Source organism: Brienomyrus brachyistius, chromosome 22 (genome assembly GCF_023856365.1).
Source record: "Brienomyrus brachyistius isolate T26 chromosome 22, BBRACH_0.4, whole genome shotgun sequence".
Classification (NCBI taxonomy): Eukaryota; Metazoa; Chordata; class Actinopteri; order Osteoglossiformes; family Mormyridae; genus Brienomyrus; species Brienomyrus brachyistius.
In genome coordinates this window covers 146765-164591 of record NC_064554.1, presented here as the reverse complement: position 1 = coordinate 164591, position 17827 = coordinate 146765, and the positions used below count along the sequence as shown (strand labels likewise).

The 17827-nt window shown below is 41.0% G+C and overlaps 1 long non-coding RNA gene and 1 pseudogene across 1 annotated transcript; one reads left to right on the top strand and one right to left on the bottom strand.

The window, feature by feature from the left end:
- The window catches only part of LOC125717800 (H(+)/Cl(-) exchange transporter 7-like), a 198322-nt pseudogene that overhangs the window by 136739 nt on the left and 43756 nt on the right, over positions 1-17827 (top strand).
- On the bottom strand, positions 7650-10449 carry LOC125718093 (uncharacterized). Its single transcript, XR_007384757.1, has 3 exons — positions 10388-10449; positions 9872-10219; positions 7650-7975 (listed from the first exon to the last, which is right to left on the bottom strand). It is a non-coding gene; the product is annotated as an uncharacterized LOC125718093 (long non-coding RNA).

The following is a 17827-nucleotide window of genomic DNA, read 5'->3' as shown; positions in this document are numbered from 1 at the left end:
AATAACATTAAAGACCTACTTGACTTTTACTGAACAGGTGCTAAAGTGAAATTACTTGCTTCTGGGAAAGAACTCCAGCTGAAATTCTGTACAACAATTATGGGAGACATATGGGAAGGACGCGGTGTCAGACCTGCCCCAGTGGGACGAATGTGGTTTTCCTAGTAACAGCAGCTTCAGTCCCAATCAGATAAGCCAGATGCGTCTGAAATTAGAGGAACGGGATCAGACTGGTTGCTCAGGGACTAATGTGGTAGAACTAAAACAGAGACAAATTGGACGGTGTTTCAATTGTGGGAAAATGAGACAAAGCAGGCAGAGGAGATGCGGGTGGCAAAGAAGCATGAGATAAGGAATGCAGAGAATGTGGATGAGGGTGAGACTCCTGTGAAAACTGTGTATTGAAAATTATGGCCATAGTATTGTCATCCATCCTGTCAGGGTATGGAAATACACTGAGGGTAAATGGCCTAATGCAGGAAGTGTCTTAATCCTATAACATCCAGCTGATTCAGGCTGTGGGGGACAGTGTAGTACTGCACTCTTCTGGCTGGGACCTTGAATAAATGAATGAATGTTACATTTATACAGCCCTTTTCTAAGATACACAAAGAGCTTTACAGAAGCACTGGGGAGCCACTTCAACCCAAACGTGAGGCAGCAGGAGAGGGGGCCCAGGCAGAGAGAACAGCCAACAAGACGGGTGCTTCCACAGACAGGACGGGGGCCCCGGCAGACCAACGCTGACGACTCCTGGGACCAAGTCAACAGAGCAGCTGTCGTCATTGTGACTCACCCTCATACATCCATCCATTGTCTAAACCGCTTATGCTACTGGGTCGCGGGGGGTCCAGAGCCTATCCTGGAAGGATCTGTGCACGAGGCAGGGAACAACCCAGGACGGGGGGGCAGCTCATTGCAAGGCACATTCACACACCATTCACACACACATGCACTCCTACGGCCAATTTAGCAAGAGAGAACATGCAAACTCCCCACACATGTGACCCAGGCGGAGACTCGAACCTGAGTCCCAGTGGTGGGAGGTAACAGTGCTAATCACTGCACCACCAAGCAGCCCCACCCTCATACATGATTTCTGATTCTTGATTTTAATCCCCTTTTCTGTTTTTGGCAACATATAAAGTGCTGTGAATGTCACTGTCAGATTGTCATATCATCCTCCAGTTGTCCCTTGTCACCCTGGATGCACATTGAGTGTTTGCTAAATATTTTATCTTGTAGTGTTCCTGATTTTTTCCTGTGTTTTAATTTGCAATTCTCAAATTTCATGACTGGCATCCGTGGGGACGATTAATTAAACCTGTTAACTCTGCACTTCAATTTCAAACTGTTGGTAACATGTGTACATATTTTTGTCTGATCTTTTCACCACCAGGTGGCGATATAGCAACTCCAGAGTTATTGATGGCTAGAACAAAAAAAACACAGTAACACAGAGGTGTAGCTAAAAATTCTGGGCCCCTGACAGAATGTCACCTTGCGCCCTCTGTCGAATTTTACATTCTGTGAAAGAGATTTGTTGAGCCATCTTCCAATGTAATCCAATCCAGCTCTTTATTTGAAAAGCACTTTAAACAACCTTATGGACCAAAGTGCTGCACAAAGGAATAAATAAAAACATTCACACACTTAAAAACGAAGTAAAAGAAATTTAATAAAAACCAAAACATTCAATGTGAGTAAAAGGCCATTAATAAAAATTTTAAAAAATCAATTAATTAATAAAGAAAAGGCTAAGATTAAAATAAGATTTACTATTAAAATTAACATCTCACAATGTGTCAAAGGTGAAGGAGAAGAGATTAGAAGAGATTTAAAAACGGACAGAGGGGATTCCTCTCTAATGTGAAAAGGCAAGTCATTCCACATTTTAGGAGCTGCGACTGCAAAGGCTCGATCCCCTCTAAGCTCACGCTGAGTCTTAGGAACCGTCAGGAACAGCTGATCAGCTGACCTGAGAGAGCGGGTGGGGGTGTAAGGGTGAAGCAGCTCACAGAGGTCAGATGGAGCAAGACCACTGAGGGCTTTAAAAGCAAATAACAGAATTTTAAAATGAATCCTAAAATGTACGGGCAGCCAGTGGAGTGAGGCTAAAATGGGGGAGACATGCTCATATTTCCATGTGCGGCAGCATTTTGAACCTTCTGGAGGTGAACAATAGTGGAGCCTCTAACCCCAACATAGAGGGCGTTACAGTGGTCCAAACTAGTAGTGACAAAAGAGTGGATTACTGTCTCAAAGTGCTGCCTAGAAAGAATTGGCTTTATTTTGGCCAACTGCCTCAATTGTAAAAAGCTTGACTTGACAACTAACCTTATCTGAGTGTCAAACTTAAGGTTGGTGTCGACTTTAACCCCTAGGTGTGTGATGACTGGTTTACAATATTGTTCCAAGGAACCTAAAATTACAGTGGAGGTCAGAGGAGTGGAGTTACCAAAAACCAACACTTCTGTCCATTACCTCCCCACTTCCTTGTTAGTTACAATATTTGTTCTGCATTACTGTACTGCTTTGGAGCCTTTTGATATTAAGGTGAATAACACAGGTGAAAAATTAAGGTGAAAAAAGAGACAGATGCATTGACAGCAGTCGTGGCCACACTTTGGACTGGGAGTGTAAGAGCAAAGGAAACTGAATCCACTATGTTCTGTCCTGTAAATTTTTATTAAACACCACATGACACACATACGAGTCCTGTTTTAACTTTCAGGGCTGATGGTCTGCAGCCTGGCTTGTGTTCTACAGTGCAGCGCAGGTGCAGTCACTGTGCTGAGCCCGGCGTTATATTAATGACGCAGCCTTTCACACTGACCAGTGAGAAATAACCTTGAAAATGACTGTGCTCTTTGTGGTTCTCCTTTTTTCTTACCACCAAGCAAGAGACTAAACATATTTTCTACTTATCAGTTATCAGAAATCAGAAATGTCATGCAGTAATCAGAGGTTAGACAGCAAGAATGACTTTTGTATTTTTATCTTTTGTCAATCTTTTATCCAGCGACTACTAATTCTCATCGGGGTCTGGAGAGGGTGGGACCTGTCCCAGGAAGCACAGAGCACAGGCCTGCATGGGATGCCATTCCACACAAGCAAAAACAATTAAGATGGTCAGATTTGCCTCACTGTGTGATTTTGACTGAAAGATGAACTAAGCACAGTCTTGTGTGTATAAAAATGCGTAGATTCATTTAACTTTAACAATGAGATTCAGCAACATGACCTTATAGTGTTAATGGTCGGTATCTTACTGGTATTAACTGAATTATGCAAAATTCTACATTATTCTATATTATTGCACCCAAATTGTTCATACTGACTAAATGTAATTACTGACATCCTGGACATATTGCTTTTTAGGTTTGAATTTAAAATGTTAGTAGACAAATTCATGCTGTCAATAACATCTCACTTGCTCACCCACTTTTAGATAAAAATACCCTTTGTGGTTTTTCTAGTGAAGCAGTGGGCCTGAGCTGAGGACCTGATGGTTGTGTGGTTTTCGCTCACTGAGAAGAGAGACACAAACACCCTGCTCTCAGTCGGTCAGTCTTCCTGTAAAATGCAGAGGTGAGACTGCTAGTGGAAAATTACTGACTGCAGCGTCAACAACACATATAAACAGCAGCACAAACAAAATGTTCCACAAATGCAGGACATCTGTATGCTTACAGCACACATCAGACACGCTGACCCTCAGCACTGAGCTCCTCCAGGCTCTGTGCTCTCCCTCTTCTCTTCAATTTCTACACAAATCACTGCTGCTCCAGTGAAGATCCTGAATTTTGCAGGTGATACTACTGTGTTTGCCATCATAACTGAAGGTGATGAGTCTGCCTACAGACTGGAAGTCGTACAGCTGACCATCCAGTTCTGAACTCACATTATCCCAAATGTCCACATGCTTAGACTCCTCTCATCATCAGGGAGGAGCGTCCCTTGGCACTGTAGAGTAGATGGATGAGAGCAGGCTGATAACAAGGCTGTCATCAATTTTATGTGACACCTCTCACCCCCCCAGCAGACTATGGAGGCCCGTAAGGGCAGCTCCTTCAGTAAGAGACTCAGACACCCGGCGTGTGACAGAACGGTACCGCAGGTCATTGGGCCCCACAGCAGTCAGGCTTTATAATCTGCACTCTGCTCATTGAACTTTTCCCCTGTTCACTGTCTTCTGATACAGTTTCTATCTGCTGCTGATCTGCAATATTGTTCCTCCTTATTCACTGATGTGCAGTGTTGCATTGAGCCAGTGCATTATGCCCTGTGTGGCAGCTTCCTTTGGGAGGCTAATATCTGGCACATGAGCAATAATGTTACATGCAATAGGATTGTGTATAAGTTAAGGATTGTGTATAAGTTAATTTTAATATTCCTATAATATTCCTCTGTATGTAATATATTCTTATTTTTTGTTTCTATTATTACCCTATATTTATATATACATCCATTTCTTTTACATTCATAATGATGTTGTTTGTTGTTTTGTGCCCCACTGCTCTTGTAACAAGCCTCAGTCTTGACTCTCCCTTTTAAGGTCTTGGCCTTAAATCACACTCGATATAGGTGGTGTCGTCCCCATCACCCTGACCAGGATACATGCTGTAAGATTAATGGATGGTGTTTATCTGTGTGATGAAAAAGAATGTGAATAAAACAAAAATGTACCATTATAAATGGGAGCCCTAGGATGTGTGGTGGTTAGAGATGTGGACTGATGAGAATTTTGCTTTTCTAAAGTTCTGTTGTGAAAACTGTACATTCCGTTCCATGTACAGTAGTGATATGTAGCAATCATGTGCTCCAGTCAAATGTCCAGCTGCATGAATAATAATGGTGGCTTGTTTGGATAAAATAACTTAGGCTGAATACTTGAAAGCGTGACCTGGGTGAGGTAGAGAGGAAACAGGGTCTTACAAGAAGCAGATATTGTTCTGTCTGTGTGGTTTTTACTCTTTGCAAAGTGAGTCCAGCACAGTGCAGTCAGTGGGTCAGTCTTCCTGAGCTGCATCTAACCAGTGGAAACATCTGCAGCACTGCAGAGAAGCACTCAGCAGACAAACAAACCCAAACAGCTTACAGCTGTATGTCACTTTTGGACAGAGGTGGACAAAGTACACAACTTCACTACTTGAGTTAAGTATAGATACTCCTCGTCAAATAATACTCAAAGTTTTTCAGTTAATTTTTTACTTCAGTTAAAGTACTGGAGTATTTGCATCTAAAAATACTTAAGTATTCAAAAGTACATTATGTTTTAAATGCAAGACATTTTTCAGAACCTAATGACTCCTGAACACCCCACTGAATACACTGACTGGCTTGTACATCTTGTAGAATAAAAAGCTTGTGGAATATGATACAATGACTATAGAAACACAACTGACATAACAAAAGTACAGCCATTGTCATTTTCATCTTATTTAACACCCCCCACCCCACTCACACAAAAGAGCATGGTAGTGTTCTTACAGAGCCGTAGCAGTGTGTGTGTGTGCATGTGTGCATGTGTGTTTGTGTGTGTGTGTGTCTATGTGTGTGTGTGTTTGTGTGTCTGTGTATGTTTGTGTGTGTGTCTATGTGTGTGTATGTTTGTGAGCCAAGTAACAAGACAGGGAGCAAGAAACAAAACTCCTCTTTCTTAATTATCCACATCGTTATTAACGACACAGGTATATATACAGGTACATATACAGGTACATGTATATACTCAAAAATACATCCAGAACACACAATTAAATGAAAAACGTAATTTAAGAACACTTGAAATTTTCATTCAGTTTCTTTCATCTGTTTAATATAATCGATCAGTCCCTGTGCGTTTGCCCCAAACCATTCAGCATGGTACACAAGGGAGACAAGTAAGCATGTGTGACATCAAAGAACTGATTGCAGCAACTCAGCCTTTCCACAACATTAAAGCCGCTTATTCCCCCCCATGCCATGAAGAAATAATCTCTGTGGCTCCCCTCTCCCCCTCCCTCAGCCCCCAGTCTGGCTTGAACATTTGCACTTCCAGTAAAAATGCGCCCCAAACACACTGACACCAAACTCAGCACCGGTGCTCCGTAAAATCCCGTGATTCAGTCTCAGAAGCACTGGCTCCCCTGCCCTCCTCTGAACATTATTAAAGCTACACCCTGAACACTCTGTGTGACTGACATGAATGAGAAGCATCTTTATTCATAATCTCTGTAGCGGAGGTCAGAATACAGGGCAGCGTAATTCAGTGTGTCCTCGTCATGGCACTGTGGAGACAAAGATGGCAGAATTGGATGGATCAAATCGGTTTGCTATTACCTATTTTCACAAATAGCACTTAAAATGCTGATCCCAGGATGGAAATCAGTCTGAGGTTCATTTGTTTTACTGACGATTTGTAATTTGAAATATTTATTACATACTTGCTTGCGTGACCATTCCACTTTTGATATATCACTGTTCTTTTCATCTGTTTAAAATATATAACACATCAATATATTATTTAATTTCGCACGGTATCATACCGTGGTCAGATAACATTCCGAATTTTCAAGCAATCAACATCCTTTTTGTCTCAAAAATGAAAGTAAAAATGACTTCTGTCAATTTAAGTGTGCATGTTTGGATACGTGTCATTTGTTCTCATATATCATATATAATAAAATTGCTATAAAGGAGATCTTGGTAATAAAAGTTATTGATATGCAACTTATTGCAACATGTATATTTCAATAGATTTTGCTAAATATGAAAGATATAATACAAAAATGTAAATCTTACAGTACAAAAAGGTTTATATAAATAAGGTGAGATTTAATAATGGATTTTAAAACTGTATTACCTGCAAGAGTGGTTTTAATATGAAAATGTTATCTATCATAAAACAATTTTATATTTCTATAATTTGTTAAAATCTACATTTTGTCCTTCTGAGTGCATAAAGCCGGGCAGCGTACCTGCACAGTGTGTACAGGTCAGTTTACATCTTATACAAATGAGAGCAACGTTCAGAATAATGCTGCAAGATAAAACTATCAGCAAGCCAGAGTGAAGAGGATCCAGCAGCTTCTGAAAGCCTGTAACAAAGAGATAGATTTCAGCATAATGATATAGAGACACATTTCCCATTTGCTTACATTACATTAGTTAAAGATCAAATCGATAACACATTACAGCAGTTGTTTTGTAAATAGTCCATTTTTAACATGAACTTCTAGTATTTTGCATTTTAACAATTTATATTAATATTTGAAATAATTATTAAATTAGGCTCCGGACCCCCCGCGACCCAATAGGATAAGCGGTTTGGAAAATGGATGGATGGATGGATATTAATATTTGAAATAATTATTAAATTAGGCTCCGGACCCCCCGCGACCCAATAGGATAAGCGGTTTGGAAAATGGATGGATGGATGGATAATTATTAAATTAACATCTGTGTAATTTAATTTAAGCACTTAAATTAGAAAATTCATTACATTAAAAAAAGAAATAAATGTCTTAATAGCAGAATAAGCTAAATAAAACTTTGAAGCAGATATACTCTCCACACTGGGTGCTACCATCTATATCCAGCTGTGTGCCGTTCCCAAACAGCATCTCCCCACACTGGGTGTTACCATCTATATCCAGCTATGTGCCGTTCCCAAACAGCATCTCCCCACACATGGCCACAGCGCAGTAGTAAGTCCCAGCATCGGAGAGGCTGAGGTTCCCCTTGGGGAGGCTGTAGACGCAGCTCCGTGTAGGAGATCCAGCCTCAGGGCTCTTCTCACACTCATCACTGCTGTTTCCATGGCTGTAAATGACTCCAGGAAGGGATTCTCCTGATCCATGTCTGAACCAGTAAACACTGTGTTCTCCTGCACAGCTCCCAGTCTCTATCGTACACTGCAGGCTCACAGAGTCTCCTGGCTGCAATGTGTCAGACACAGGCTGCTGTACCACAGTCCTGCTGTTGGAGTCTTTACCTGAAAAGCAAAATAGTCATGATGACAGCCCTTTGAGAATAACAATGGAAAATACAGATCCTCAAAAATTGTTCTTACAGATTTTTGGGAACTGAATCGATGTTCTTCTAGCCATCCAAGAAATCAGTAACTTCTTGGAGAACAGCTGACATTCTTCTCTCTTTTTATTGTATTACTGCTTATTAGTATATATCAGGTAACACTATACATTAACTGCACCTACATAATACCTAAATAAAAATTATATGATAATAACAAACATTATAATCATATAATGTCTTGTATTAATGTATGAAGGTAGATGAATATAATTAATTTCAATTCAAAGAAATGAAGTGTGTAAAGTGTACTTTATATTTTCATGATTTTCGTGACTTTACATTTGGTTTATGTTGCCCCTTTTCCACAGGAAGGTATTTATTGTTTTTGCATATTTAGCTCTTGATGTGTTTTGGTATTTTTGAGCATTTTGCTGTAGTACCTGCATAATTTAATTCAAGAGCCGAAGAGCTGTTTGCCCATTACTAGTTTGTCTATCTTTTAACATTAAAGAAAAAGTATACATAGTAAAAGGAATTACTTGGTTTCGTAGTTCCTCCTATTTATTTTCTTATGCACACAAAAGTAAGTTTTTCCGTTCAACCATAGCACTACAGCGAAAAGCAAAACGTCATGGCAAATACAATTATGCTTTATTCCAATACACATTGCTAATTTTTCATTATTATTACATTTATTCAGCATAATATCTTCAAAGGTTTCATGATTTAATTTGCAATCTTCTGGCCTGAAATCTTTTCCTGCTACACTGAAGACTCTCTCAGCGTGTGCAGAGAAAGCTGCAGCCAAAGGGTTGGCATCCTCTGATAAACATGGTTGGTTCAGGTATCGGTGACATTATGTGAACCTTTCATGGCAGGAATAGGGACTAGTTTGACTTTTGATGCAGGAAAAGTGTTTGGGACGTTTCTTAGGTTAGAAACTGCCGTCACTGCAGCCAACACTGACTTTTAAGGAGAGACACTCAGCTCTTCCTATGAGCAGATCCACCATGGTGCACAAAATGACAGTATAATTATTATTTTAGGTGACACTTCAAATGTTGCATTATTTCATTCTTTACAAAACGACATTTTTATAACAATGATGTATAACAATGTTAATGTGTTTATGTATAATTCATATTTAAATTAAAGTTCATATTTTAGTTAAAAGCTACACCTACAGTACGTATATGAACTTGAATTTGAATCCAAACCCTTTTTCGTTCTTCTTCTTTAAATTCAAATATAAATTTCAATGCCACAACCTGTTTTCAACCACAATTCAAATGTAATTCAGATTAACAAAATGAACTGAAATTCAAGTTCATATATGTATTCAAAATCCTGAATTTTAGGATACGTATTTGAGAATTTCATTCTCAAATCAGTTCTGAATGGTGCACATCCCTAGTTCATATGTTAAATCATGCATTTTTTTTTTCAGAGTGAATACACACTGACTGCTCAGATAAATAACGTCAAAAATAATTTTCTTTTGTTGCTTAAGATTTTTGCACAGTCCTATACTGTATATAACAACTCAAACATTTTTTTATGTTATTTGTTTTAAAGAGGCTGCAATGTGTAACATTAACATCTGTATAAAGAGAAGGTTAGGCTTTTGGCTGACAGCAAGCAAAATGCAACAAATTGTATAATAATAATAATAATAATAATAATGAATGATTTTTGTTTGATGTTTAGAAAAACATTTATGGAACAAAGCAGACAATAAGGTATCTTTGCTAATTTTATATTGACAAACAACTAAACTGTCAAAATTATTTTGCAGGGAATAATCTTACTGACATTATAATAAAGCAAATATGAAAATAGTTGGAATCTCATTTACCTGTGATTATGACAAAGGTTCCATTCCCGAAGGTGACCTCATGAAGAAACACAGCAGCACAATAATACACTGCAGAATCTGACGGCTCCACGTTAGAAATAGTGAGGTTAAAACTCCCCTCTGCATTCAGTAAGGAGTAACGTTTTATGCTTTTATATTCCTTGTAAAATTCACCAGGTACGTAGAGAAGTGCTTTCGCCATGGGCTGGGGCTTCCGACCAACAGCTTGCTTAAACAAAGTAACAAAAGTTGTTTCTCCTTGACAGAAGCATGTCAGGGTCACACTGTCTCCAAGCTGAACCCTCATCAGGTGACTGGGCTGAACAACATCTGTAGTCAGTGCAGTGTCTGCAAAAACAGAAAAACAAAAAAAATCATAATCAAATAAGACATATAATAGTAATCTAAATAACTATTAACTATGATGCAGATTAAATGGCCAAATTCCACTGATCACATCATACAGATAAATGAAAATATTAAAATCCCAAAATAATTTATATTATAGGGCCTTACTAATGAAAATGAGAAGACCAAAGAGTCTGAACATTTTTGTGCTTCCACTGTTTAGAATAAACTGCTCTGCTGCTAAGTGAGAGATCATGGTCGTGGTCGGGATGAAAGGGCAGGAAACAGAGAGGAAACAGAGAGACACACATCAGGCTGATCTGATTGGCTGTTCACATGGGAACTTAAGTAACAGTGAAAAAGCATTTTAATGTGCACTTACATGACGTTTATTAATTTACTCCTTAACATCCAGTTAAAATGAGAACAATTAGATAAACAGGAGCAGATACTGAGCATTTAAAGTTCTTTGTACAGAGTGCTGAGATACTGTGGGAGAGCATTTGCTAATCATCTCTCTCAGACAAGCTCAGCACAGTATGAGTCTGTTATCTATCTGATATTAGACAGTCTCTCATACAGTAATAATAATTGATACTTTATTGGTCCCTGTGGAGAAATTGTCTTAACTTCTCTCTCAACTTGCTCTCTTTTTTTTAGAGTAAACAGAGTAAGTTGTCTGCGAAGGGCAGCCACCCATAGTGATGCCCAGTGAGCTGGGGGTTAAGGGCCTCGCTCAAGGACGCAGAGATGTGCTGTGGCTGGGTTTGAACCAGCGACCATCTTATTACAAGCACACAGGCATTAGATCTTCTAATCACACTTAAAAGGCAGATTAAATGTTCTTTCCACCATGCAAACAGAATGTAAATTGTAGCTTTACTGCTTAGATTTACATTCACACATTTGCATTTAAAACAAGCATTTTAAGTGATGTACATGAGAGTAAATGGTGAATCAGTTTATTTGCCACTCTACACATTACATTGGCGCCCATTATAAGTAACTGTACAGTGACATTGCAGTTCCTCAGTTGCTTTGATGCATTTCTGGAATCACCCTTAACATCTGCAAAACTGTAAGTGCATTTCCCAAAACAATTCGTGCAAACAGCACCACACAGATGGACTGTCTACAAAAAAAGTCATAGAGGCCACCAGCAGCCCGAATACCACACCGTAAGGCCGTATGTTAGGATGCTCTCTATGGCAGAGCGGTAGGAGGCCACCAGCAGCCCGCATACCAGACCGTAAGGCAGCATGTTAGGATGCTCTCTATGGCAGAGCAGTTGAAGGTCCCGATCAAGAAATCCGACAAGTTTCCCCAATAAGCCAGTAACCCCGCTTCATAGAACAGGCCACAGGACTGGTTTTGGTGAGATAGTCCGAGTAGTAGGTAGAAATCAGGATGGAGACTGAGTGTGGGTCTAACAGGTGAGCAGATGTAGGACAGAATGTAGAGCCCTCTGGTGGAGTGCCTGTGCATGACTGAATGTATGGTTTGGGTCTGATGGTCTGAATAGTTGGTAGAAATAGGCACCTTCCTACCTGATGTGGTAGGTCTAGATAAGGGGTCACCAACATGGTGCCCCAAGGATGCCCCCAATGACCACATGAGTTGGTGCGCTAGTATGAGCGCTAAACTTAAACGGGTTCACTTGTAACCGCTGCCACCAAATTTCGTTAAATTGCTGGGGAGGTCCAGATACATGAGACAGGAATAGAAGGATTATTCTTTATTAATATACAGACGAGGGTTACAACCCTCCCTAGGGCAATAGAAGGGGATACCTGCCACGGGACATTCTAAAACGCTTAATGTGAAAATGCGTAACGCAACTTAATGTATTAAAACAGTCACCACAAATCACCAAATTTCTCGCGAATGTATCTGGCCATAAAGACTTACCTGACAAGAAATCAAAACCGAAATGCTAGGAATATGGACTTTAAGCCTTTTCTTTATGGGCGTCAATGGAGGGGAAAACGCTTGACGTAAGATGAAGTCCATATTCCTAGCATTTCGGTTTTGATTTCTTCCCTGGCATGGGTGACGGGTACACCACGTTCCCAAAGCCACGTTAGCCTCGAGCGAACTGCCCGGAGAAACCGCTCACACCAGCGCTGCAACCCGATCTCCTCCCCTTTTAAACACACATTTCTATGGCGTTAAATTAGTGCCAAAAGTCGTGCGCATAAAAACAGAAAATCCATGCTCTCTACGCGCTCGCGATTGCACAGCACTCACTCACTCGCTCGCCGTTAAATTAGGGCCAAAAGTCGAACCACGCGCGTGCGTGTGCTCGAGTGCTGAAAACCCATCCCCTCTACGCGCTCGCGTCTGCACAGCACTCGCTCGCTCGAATTTCCCGCTTCGTCTTACCGTATATAAAAGAATGGGCCAATGTACGGTAAATTGCATTGTGAATAAAATTTCTTAATACAACATCACAAAGCCAATTTAATAAATTCAAATCCTGGGAAGAACGCTCCTCAGATATTAGTTCTCGGGTTAGTGTTAGCAGACTATAGGCGAAACCACCTTAAGTGCTATCTGTTAATGTTTATTAAATTAGCATTAAAATGGAGAGGTTTATAATATCTTTTGTCCTTGTAGCTGCTAAATACACTCATTATTAAAGCCATAAAGTTGTCTGCCTACTACATTGGAATCTCCACTGAGTAAGTGTTTTTGATGGATTTTATTTAACTTTATTATACTCTGGTCCTTAGATCTAATGTCATACTTCTTCACTTATATTGTTTGTGAAAAGGTTTACCACGGTCAAACAGAGCAGCCACTACATCATCATACATGAACAAGCACCTCACAAAACAAAAACATTTCATTTTCATAATTAAAACTTTTGAATGGTAGGCCTAGTGTGTGGATCAGAGACAAGATCTTGACACCTCATTAACTATAATTTGTTCTGTGAACAGCTCAGATACCACCTTCTCGAAAGTCTTCTGCATAAAATAGAAATAGGATTCAGCGCGACTCCACTAAATTTGGATTACCTGGAGTTCCTTTGTCATCAGGAGCTGTATCTTCTGCAGGCCCTGTCTAATCACATTGAAGTACCTCCTGCTATCACCCTGGCTTTGCAAGAGCTCTTTGACCTTGTGAGGGCACATCTGGAACGTCCAGCCCCATGTGTCACACAGGAAGTCGCTGCCACCAATAGACGACCCAAGATTTTGATTGAAGAACAATGTTTGAAAGAAATGCTCCATACTCAACTTCCTGTGCCTTGCATAGCCACACTGATGGGTGTTTCAAGAAGAACAATCTTAAGAAGAATAAAAGAGTATGAGCTCTGTGTTAGGGAACTTGACAATTTGGTTTCTTCTGTCAAGAATGATCTACCAAATGCAGGCTACAGGATAGTCAATGCAGGCTGCAGTCAATGGGCTACAGGGTTCGGTGGAGAAGAGTTGCAGCCTCCATGCATAGGGTTGATTCCATGCGCATCATATAAAGGTTGTCAAGTCTTGGCTGTGTTGTACGCAGAATGTACCAGGGCCTTTGTCTCTAGTACACGTGGACACAAACCACAAGTTGATCCGGTTTGTATTACCAGCAAATTTATTTGGAGTAAACCCTGGGTGGATTGGTGTGAGGTGGTGGTGGGGCTTTGGAGAAGATTTCCTGCCGATCAACACTAGCAACTTATATCTATCTGTCATGGAGGTCTCGGGACTCACAGATATTCAGAGACATGTGGATAGTTTACCAGTGGTTTTCAGCAGGAAATAGTTATTACTACAAATTGTCACCCCCCCCCCGCCCCCCACGGAAACTGGATCTGGCTATAGTGGGAAAATCTTTTTTTTTTTTTTATTTGTGAGAACTTGAAAGCAAAACAAAACTTGGAAAAAATATATGCTCATTCACCAATTTTCTAATCTGGGGTCTAAAGTGGTCAGGCTTGCAAGTGTATTTGGTTATTTGTCTATCCTAGCCTGTTGCAGTGTATATTTCCTGTATATTTTGCATGTAAAAAATGTTATTTGTTATGTCAGTGCTTAATATTATCATGTAGTCTTCATGAACTTTCTTCATCTTGGCCAGGGACTGCATTTGAAAAGTAGCCACTTGACTAAAATTGGCACATTTTCAGAAATGCCAGCAACAATACTGATAATGAACACCCCTCTAACTGACTCTCAGTTGGTTTAGAAAAAAGACTTTTAAGAGAAAAGAAAGCCTTCCTTTGGTTTTGCATTTTTCTCTTTTTTGTTGGCTGTGCACAATATATTAGAAGAATACCTTACAATTATATTAGTTAAGAAATAACAGATTGCGTATATACAATATTAAGGTGATAACAACAACCCTCACTGTCTCTAGGTGCTGCTTCAGACAGGGCATTCTGCAGCAGGGACACCACCCGTCGTGCAGCATCCAGCAAATCTCCCTATCACAACAGCCCACATAACAGAATAACATTAGTGTATGATTCAGTAGGGCTAGTCCAGGTCTGGAAAGTAGTTGGGCCAGATTTTTAAACCAAGAAATTTAGCTGGGCCAGACATTTTCAGCGGCCCAGTAAGCAACAGGTAATGGCATTTTAAACAAACACAAATCAAGGTACATTATTTTAAAAAACTACAACTGAACAGAATCTGAGAGCAATATTTTTTTTCACTTCTGAAATGAGAAAAATATTTTGGTCGTATCTGACCTAGACGCATCCCAAAGAAAAAAAATGCCTATTAGATGGTAAACAGACATAAAGAAAAAGGGAAAAATCGTCTATAATCATCATCCGCTTATACTGTGGTGATCCATTTCACCCACACAGGCATGATCACCATTAGCGGTTTCCACATTATTGTCGAGGTGACTATTCACTTTACCTCTGCTTTCTCCGACATCTTCCTGATTCTGCCGCCAACAAGGGGCTCATAGGGTGGAGACTAAGGGTGTTAAACAGACCAATCTTTTGTCACTGAATGCAACAAATAATGTATTTATCTGTCAAAAGTCCAGCACCAGGAAAAGCAACAGAGTGACAGTAGAAACTGTAATAATAATGGAAGTGCGCCGCCCTACAGGGAAGGAGGAGTGATGGGAGTCCCGGTGGTGGCTAAGCGCGCGTGGGGAGAGGCGTCGTACTGTGAGGCTTCATGAACTTCCGATGGGGCAGTGCTGTCATACAGCGGGGAGCCTGAGAGGGGCACTGTGGCCGGGTGCGAGAGCCCTGGGTAATGAGTTGTAGAGCTGCGCAGTGTCACGATCGGGTACAAGCAGGCAGGCGATCGTGCGGGCAAGGCGTGCAAGGAGCAAGCGGACAGGCAAAAACGGGAGTTTAATTAGGAAGCGCGGACGGGGAAACATCTCACGCATACAAACATCAATGACAGACACTGGACTCAGGTAAGACACGGACTGAAATACACAGGACTGAGCAAATTAACTAGATACAGCTGGGTACAAATCGGGAGAAAACACGTGGGTAATCAGGGGGCGTGGCACACAGGAGGAGCGGACGAGCCGGGCATGACACGCAGGAACTGAGAGCCCAAGCTGTTGGACATTCCACTGGACTAGGAGACTGGGGTGAGTGAGGAGGAGCTCATTGACCACAAACTGGGATACTGGCTGTGTGTGAGCAATGGGGTGGAGATTAAGGAAAGACGTTAAATCAGCATGCAGTGTTGCCTGGAAACAACAACAAATATACTAGTGTCACTGTACTAAAACAATATCAAAATAATGCCTATTTTTTATTCATTTTACTTGTAGAGTGCAAAGTACAAAGGAAAACAAAGAGTAACTATGGCGAAATAAATCAAAGCATGTCCCAGAATGATGGGCCTGAATGGATCAGGACAGAAGAAGGCGAAAGTCCTGTTAACGAGGTGAGACGATGCAGACACAGGCCAGGATGTGGGTATAGGCGAGAACAAGAGGGAAGACGGGGGCCCGAGACTCAGCATGGGGACAGGTGGGGGAGGGGAGGCACGGGCTCACCTGGAGCTGCTCCCGGAGGTGCCGCTATGACTCATGGGTAACATGCCGGAATGGGACGGCACCTGTAGGCTGGACCAGTTGTCATGGGAGGGCAACATGGACAGACAGGTAGACGAGCTGTCTGAATAAGCAGCTGCAAGTATAAAACAATAAATGAAGCAGGTATGTGGTGGGCAGTGTTACAGCGTCCTTAATATGGTCAATACAGAAAAGGCATGTTATCATGTTATGTATATACTGCCTCCAGTTACTTAATGCCTAACTTTAATACATTGATTGATTTGTTCACTGCTGCAGCCTGTGTCAACTTTCCTTTCAGACAGATGTAAAGTCCATTCTGTTTTTGTTCTGTGTAGTTTTTTTTGAACAGCATATGGCTGAATTCTGTTAAACCTCAGACTGAAGAAAATTGTGTTAATTGAAAAGCAAATATCAAAAACTCAGTCTGCAGGAATGTTTTTCTAAATATTTCTGTGGACTTTTGGAAATTTCACGAAATTCCATTGCTCCATTACATAAACACTGAGTGAGATTTCATTCCCATTACTGCAACGTATGAAGAGGATTATGACTTATTACTTTAGGTTATCGGACTGAGTGAGTTTTGGAAATTTGCTCTTCGATAACTGAAGCAGTGCTGTGAATGCAGAGGTTATATGCGTCGCATATCAACAGAACTGTATGTTTATGTCTTGTCTTAATTATTTTGATTAAATGTCTAACTATTCCCAATATGTGTGAACATACTTGGCCAAATAAAGCTGATTCTGATTCAGTCAGAGGGTAATCGTCGGTGTGCTGTACTATCGTGGTGACCCACACAGAGAGCTTAGGACCATGATTTCAGTGTGTGCTTGTGTGAGGGGACAGGCAGGGCGGCGGCTCACTGGGTGATGCACTCCTGTGGGTATAGGGCTGGGATAGGGGGCGGAGCAGTTACTCCTCAAGGAGGAGTAACAGTCACAGCCGTGGGGGGAGGAGAGGGAGAGGGTGCTCCCAAACTGGGGGTGTGGGTTTGATGAAGAGCAGAGAGACCCTGAGCCTGGGATGAACCAGCTGCCTACTGAAACGAAAGCGGATAAAGACAGAAACTAGAACCTCAAACTAAACAACACAAACAACAATATCAAGTTATATTCAATCATTAAACCGTTATATATTTAATCTAAACAATAGTAATAAATATCGTTCCGATTCAAAATATCATTTACGGGTGAATCTTATGACTTGCATTGGGAAACAGGAAACGGGCCAAGCTGCAGGGCCAGTTCAAAGGCATAGTGCGAGGCGCCCAGAAAGGGGGCGAGGTCTGGGCGGAGTCAGCTAAAGAAGAAAAAGGCCTGACCTTTTTCTGGATGCTGTGGACTGTGTTTGTGTGTGAGCTGCAGCTGCATGTTCCTTACATTTTTTTTATTAACACCAGCACCGTGAGGTTTGGCCTGGACTGGGTCCTGTCCTGCACGGTTGAAGACATGTTGACTGATGGTCAGCCCGTGTTCTGTTGGATCCCACAGAAAGGAAATGGGAATCCCGTTTGGATCGGATGCTGACAGTTGAAAAAAAACTCATGTCTGTGTGTTATGAAAGAATATCAATAAATGTTTCCGAAAGGGGATGACTCATTTGGTA